At 44.0% G+C, this 7,310-nt stretch overlaps 1 long non-coding RNA gene across 1 annotated transcript; it reads left to right on the top strand.

Annotated features, from left to right (window-relative positions):
* Positions 1–214: 214 nt before the first annotated feature.
* LOC144604742 (uncharacterized) lies at positions 215–6,885 on the top strand. The gene is made up of 3 exons (XR_013548775.1): positions 215–323; positions 3,399–3,549; positions 6,830–6,885. It is a non-coding gene; the product is annotated as an uncharacterized LOC144604742 (long non-coding RNA).
* Positions 6,886–7,310: the final 425 nt, after the last annotated feature.

Below are 7,310 nucleotides of genomic sequence, written 5' to 3'. Positions count from 1 at the left end.
GTTAATTGAGTGAGAACTTGTGATCATGACATTTTGTGTGACAGTTTATTTCAGGTGGCTTCAGGAGTGAGGTTTCCAGGCACGTGACAAGTGTTTTTCAGAAGAGAGTTTCTTGTAAGCTGGTTCCTGAATCCTTTTTTAACGCTGACATCTGTTCGTTGGTGCTCTGCAATGGAAGATCTTACCCGACAGCCGTCTCCACTAAATGTGGGGGTAGATCTGTATGGGGCGGATTCAGAGCTGCAAAAGATGTTAATTGATGAGAGAATGAGATGTGAACATCACAAGAACAACTATCAAACGCTGAAGGCTGAGCACACAAGGTATTGTCAGCAATTTCATTTGATAGAAACGATGCAAATCTTAAAATGCTGTGCATTTTTGCTGACGAACACACAGAAGTGAATGTGCGAGGATGAGGAATTGGAGGGAAGTGTGTATAGAGGCCTGGGTGACTTCAGAACAAATGCTTAGTTTAGTTTAGTTTAGAGATACAGCGAGGAAACAGGCTCTTTGGCCCACCGAGTCCGCACCAACCAGTGACCCTCACACGTTGACATGATCCTGCACACTAGGAACAATTTACATTTATACCAAGCCAATTAACCCACAAACCTGTAGTCTTTGGAGTGTGGGAGAAAACTGGAGATTTTGGAGAAAAACCCACGCGGTCACGGGGAGAACGTACATACTCCGTACAGACCGCACCCATAGTTGTGTTCGAACCCTGGTCTCCGGCACTAAGTCAGCAACTCTACCTTTGCACCAACATTCCGCCCTGTAGTAAAAATGTGCACTATATTTGAAAAATGCTGTCCCAGATTATTCAATATAGGACTGTAACTAGTTCCTTGTGGATTGGTACTGTCCTGTTTCAATGGGGATGGAGTTCAATAATATTCACAGGGAAGTGATCCATCCACTGTTAACCAAGGAGGCAAAGGGTAATTCTAGATTATAAGAAGGGGTTTAAAATGTTGCCAAGAAAGGTGGTAAGATTGAGACTTGTCGGAAGTTTAGGGGGTGGCAACATATGGCCAAAAAATTGATGATGGGAGAAGTAAAGGTTTGCGAGTAAATTAGTAAGTTTAAAAAAAATAGATAAAAATTTGTATGAAATAACAAATATAAATGTGAAAGAGTAGGAGAAGCAAAAATGGTTTAGTTGGTTTAGAAATACAGGCCCTTCAGCCCCTTGTGTCCGCACCAACCAGCGATCCCCGCACACGTACGCTATCCTGCGCACACTACACGGGACAATTTACAATGATACCAAGCCAATTAACCTACAACCCTGCACGTCTTTGGAGTGTGGGAGGAAACCGGAGATCCCGGAGAAAACCCACATGGGTCACGGGAAGAACATACAAACTCCGTACAGGCAGCACCCGTAGTCAGGATTGAACCCGAGTCTCTGGCGCTATAAGGCAGCAACACTACCGCTGCACCACTGTGCGGCCCAATATTCTCACCTTTGATTATAAAACTAATCATTGAAAGAAAACAGAAAATATGAGCACACTGTGGGACCTGCCAGTTATACTTATGAGGATGCACTCAACTTCGTCCGCGGTGCCCAGCGGTCCCGGATATCCCCCAGGGTATCCGTGAACCTCGCATAGTCCCTCTCTAACCCCACCCGGGCACGGACGTAACCCCGGAAAAGGGGCAGGCAGCTGGCTCGGGCAGAACCTGTGAGAATCCCTAGAGCACAGCGCAGACCCATAGCCATCAGTTCAATGTCCGGGCCACACACTTGCTCTTCACCGGGATGTGACCAGAGTTGTACCGACCGCTGTCACTCTCTCTGCAGTCCCTGTCCGCCCGAACAGTCAGAAAGCCGTCCACACTCGCACCAGACTCCAGGATGTTCTCGTGGCTCCAGCATGTTCTCTGATCGCCATTCCCACTCCTAACCTTCTCACGTCAGTATGACACTTTCCAATTCCATTCCCTGCTTTCTACTCCCAACACAAGTCAAACCATGTTTCTGACGGCAACCATCTCTGCCAAAGTCAATACACGCAGTGTCCATTTGCGATCCTACCATACCCCATCCCCACCAAATGCTGAGCTCCAACATCTCCCCACCACCGAACCCAGACTCGGCATCTGCCTACTTTACCACCATAGGTTTGCAAGAGAAAGACTGGACAGCACATGTTCGTCTGCAAAAATGTGAGACCTTGGACATAACTGAAACTTGACACATTGGGCCAACATGTTAAATACAATCATTCAAATGCTCACTTCATTAGAATTTCTAGGCAAATAACCTGAATTTATTCCTGACTGCAGGACACTGTAGGAGAGGTTTCCAATCCTATTTACTGGTTGTACTATGAAGCAAGCAAGATAATGTGCACAAAATGTTGGATTAACACAGCGGGTCAGGTAGCATCTCTGGGGAAAAGGAATAGGTGACGCTTCGGGTCGAGATCCTTCATCAGACCGAAACATCTTGACCCAAAATGCCACCTATTCCTTTTTTGCCAGAGATGCTGCCTGACCCGCAGAGTTACACCAGCATTTTGAGTCTATCTTTGGTGTAAACCAGCATCTGCAGTTCCTTTTTACATTATATAATGTGTGGGTGTTGCAAGAAAATTTAATTGGGTAGTTACTGCAGACTAAGCATGGTACACATCTCCCCCAGATACGAGGATAAATCTCAGTAAGACGTCACTAGCGTGGATTAGTATGGCTGGTTCTATTCACCGTTCTATAACAAGGGATGTCAGGTGCAAGGAGTGGATAGCCAGACTGATTACCAGTTAAACGTCACAAGAGATAGGAGCAGAATTAGCAATTTAACCCTTTGTCTACTCCATTATTCAATCTATCTCTCCCTCTTAGCCCCATTCTCCTTCCTTCTCCCCATGACCCCTGACACTCGTACTAATCAAGAATCTATCTGTGTCTTAAATATATCCATTGACCGTCTCCACAGCCTTTTGTGGTAATGAATTCCACAGATTCACCACCCTCTGACTAAAGAAATTCCTCCTCATCCCTTTCCTAAAGGAACGTCCTATAATTCTGAGGCTAAGACCGCTGGACCTACTCTCCCACTAGTGGAAACGTCCTCTCAACATCCATTCTAACCAGACCTTTCACTATTCCGTAAGTTTCAGTGAGGTCCCCCTTTATCCTTCTAAACTCCAGCGAGTACAGGCTCAGTGCCGTCAAAACGAGAGAAAAACTTGGCGATTGCTTATGATATTTTTAAAAAAGCCTTGTCAGAAAAGTGTTCTTTGTAACTCAAGCAGTATACAACACAATAGAAGTTATGAACTTATGAAATATGCACTTCAATCTTTTGAATTGTAGAACTATCTTTTTTTATTAAACGGGTTGAATGGCAATACTCATGTAAAAATATTTGACTATTGCTGCAGGTTGCAGAATGAATACACAAAATCCCAGAATGAACTGACGCGGATGCTGACAGACAAACAAAGTACTCAGGAGAAATTCCAACTACTTCTTGCTGAACTTCGTGGGGAATTGCTAGATAAAACAAGGGAACAAGAGGAACTGAAAATGCAGGTGACGTTATAGTTTACATAAATTGTAATCTAAGCAAATGCCTAACAAATTTAAAGTGGCAATAGATCCCAAGTTGCTCTAACTGAGTTTTTTTCAAACGTAAATTGTGTTCAGCCATGTTGAGACAATAGGGATCAAAAAACAGCATTGGGAGATAAATTGAATGGAGTGCCTTGAGGGAGGAAGGAGAACTGTGATCCCAGATTCTAGACACCATAGTAAGAAGAAACGTACAGAACCCTCCATAAGGACCTCAAACTACCTCCCCCCCCCCCATTCCCACCATCCCGCGAACACCTGCCCTATCTTTGGAAGAATGTGCTGTTCCTACATTGGCCTCGTCATTCAATCTAAATCCACAAAGCCGGAATGGTACCACGTCATCATCAGTTCTCCTTCTTACAAATTTGAGTCCCAGTGTACCCATTGACTGTGGCAAGGGCTGAATACTATAAACTGGCTGTAACGTGGTCGGGCAGCATCACTGGTGATATTACAGCCCTCCCTGATGATCAATGCATTCTATACTCGCTTTGAGCAGAAGTCAGACTCGAGTGTGCCTTTTCCCAGAATCACGGTTGTCGGAGTTAGATTGGCCTTCGTGAGAGTGAATACAAGGAAAGCAACTGGCTGGAGCCCCTGGCTGCATCCTTGGAAACTGCACTGGGGGGAGTTTTCACGGCCATCTTTAATCTCTCCCTACTCCCTTCTGAGCTACCCACCTGCTTCACGAAGACTGCCATCATCCCAGTGCCAAAGAAAAGCAAGATCTCATGCTCTAATGACTACTGTCCAGTGACATTGACATCCACAATCATGAAGTTCTTGAGAGGCTGGTTATGGCACACATTAAATCCAGCCTACCAGATCCACTGCATTTCGCCTACCGCAACAACAGGTCCACTGCTGATGCCATCTCCCTGGTCCAACACCCATCCCTGGAACACCTGGATATGAAGGACGCCTACATCAGATGCCTATTCATAGACTACAACTCTGCTTTCAATACCATTATCCCAACCAAGCTCATCTCCAAACTTGTGGAACTTGTAATCAGTGCTCCCCTCTGCAACGGGATCCTTGACTTCCTGACCAACAGACCACAATCGGAGAGGATAGGTGACAAATCATCCTCTATGATAAACTTCAACACTTGATCATCCCTTTGCCTCCACAGATGCTGTTCGACCTGCTGAGTTGCTCCAGCACTTTGTGTTTTGATCTTGAACACATGCTTTATAATCACTTATTGCATGTAATGAATGGAGGCTTGATGAGTTGGCTGTTATGTTTTCCTACATTACCCAGCTTGGGTGTATAATGGACGGTGAAATCTTGAGATTGTGAAAGACACGTTCTGTCGTAAATATAAGAAAGTTAAATCTGGAACATTGAAGTGATCGAGACAGAAGTCTTAAATGTAGTTAATTGCTTTAATTTAGAGATCCAGCGTGGAAGCAGGCTCTTCGGGCCACACTAAGCCCACACCGACAACGTTCACCCGTCCACTAGTTCTGTGTCATCCCAGTTTCGCATCCATAGACTCGAGGGGCAATTTACAAAAGCCAATTCACCTACAAACCTGCACGTCTTTGGAACGTGAAAGGAAACCAGAGCACCTGGGAAAATAACAGCAGTCACGGGGAGAACGAACAAACTCTGTACAGACAGCACCCGTGGTCCAGATCGAACTTGGGTCACTGGCACTGTAAGGCAGCAACTCTACTGCTGCGCCACTGTGCCAAACTGAGACGCCACCAAATGTTACCTTCCTTCCTATATTGTAAGCTAATGGGAACCATAACATGAGCCTCATCTGATGAATGGTATGCTGATTTTGATTTCAGTGACAAGGTTATATATTAGAGCTCATTCATCTAAGTTTGCCCATTAACATTGATTGTTCAAGTTTTTATAAATGTTTTTAAGCGTGTTTATTTTAACAAAAATGCTGATGGATTTAATCCTTTTGGTGAAATTCAAAAATCAATTATGGTTTTCAGAATTACAAGCTATTCAGTAGAAAAATAAAACGTGTGGAAAATACCCCAACTGTTTCAGTTGTCACACGAGTTATTGTACAGAGTGAAACCTTGAGATAAAGATTTTGATTTGCTAGGGACTTTCAGAAATCTGCAGGGAAAATAGGAAACACAGTGGCACAGGTGTTATTTTGTTGCCTTTCAGCTCCAGGGACGTGCCTTTGTCCACAACCTCAATTGCTGTCTGTGTGGAGTTTGCTTGTACTGTCCATGGTGGCATGAGTTTCCAGCAGGTGGTGTCCCCACTGGTAACTGTAAATCACCCCTTAAAGCAAATAAGTGGCAAAATTATGAAAGGGGACTTGATCAGTAAAAGAGAGACGATATGCAGTAGGGCTACAGAGGAGAAGGTAACATGAAGATTTGGGATGTGTGAGTTAACACGGGGCTGATGGGCTGATTTGCCTCATTTTATGCTGCAATTCATGAGTAATTGAACAGTGAGAGATTATCAGAGTGCATCCAGTTGTAAGCTACCCTTGCAAACTTGATTCTGTATTTGAAACCAGGCTTGACAATTGTTGGGGTACGTGGACCAGCCCCACATGGGGGGTGGCAGGGGAATCGTGTAAATGTTCACCTCTGGTCCTCTGCAGTCTCAGTCCATGGGATTCCTTGGACCCTATGCAGTGTAGGGCTTTACCTTTACTTTAGAGATACAGCATGGAAACAGGGCCTTTAGTCCATCGAGGCCACGTCAAACAGTGATCACCACTTGGGAGATAAATTGAATGGAGTGCCTTGAGGGAGGAAGGAGAACTGTGATCCCAGATTCTAGACACCATAGCCAGAAGAAATGCACAGAACCCTCCATAAGGACCTCAAACTACCCCCACTCCCACCATCCCGTGAGCACCTGTCCTATCTTTGGAAGAATGTGCTGTTCCTACATTGGCCTCATCATTCAATCTAAATCCACCAAGCCGGAGTGGTATCACGTCATCATCAGTTCTCCTTCTTACAAATTTGACTCCCAGTGTACCCATTGACTGTGGCAAGGGCTGAATACTATAAACTGGCTGTAACGTGGTTGGGCAGCATCACTGGTGATAATGCAGCCCTCTTTACCACAGTGTGCACCACTTTACACATAAGGGATAATTTACAGAAGCCAATTAACCTACAAAGTTGTACGTGGATTATACACTTGGAAGCAAAGGAAAAGACAGACTTTGATGAAATTAAAATGAGACAAAATTGTTTCTGCAGTTGATGGCCTTTCTTATTTTCTTGCCTAGATAGTAACACCTCAAAAACTGGAGTTATTAAAAGCACAAATACAACAAGATCTTGAGGCACTTATAAGGGAGCGCTTCAGGAAACAAGAAGATGAGAATAATGCCAAGGAAAATCCTTCCTTATTAATAACAATTTTGAGTGATTAAAAAAAATAATTAGTTAGTTTGTTGTATGAAACTGAAGACCGTTTTTTAATGTTTTAGGAAGCTGAAAGATACAGAGCTGAATATAATAAAATGCGGTATGGATACACGTTCCTAAAATCAGAGATTGAGCATCAAAAGGAAGAGAATGAACTAATCCTGGGTGAGAAAGCGATCAAATTTGAAGCTGAGGTAAGAATAGTTGATGATGAATTCCTGTCATGATGAGTAGAAACAAGGAAATTCAGATGCTGGCCTGCAACAAAAAGACACAAAGTGCTGGTTCTTCAGACCCAAATTCGTCGCCTGTCCATATTCTCCAGTGATGCTGCCTGAC

The sequence above is a fragment of the Rhinoraja longicauda genome, chromosome 23 (assembly GCF_053455715.1).
Source record: "Rhinoraja longicauda isolate Sanriku21f chromosome 23, sRhiLon1.1, whole genome shotgun sequence".
Lineage (NCBI taxonomy): Eukaryota > Metazoa > Chordata > Chondrichthyes > Rajiformes > Arhynchobatidae > Rhinoraja > Rhinoraja longicauda.
This window is presented reverse-complemented; position numbering and strand designations above follow the sequence as displayed.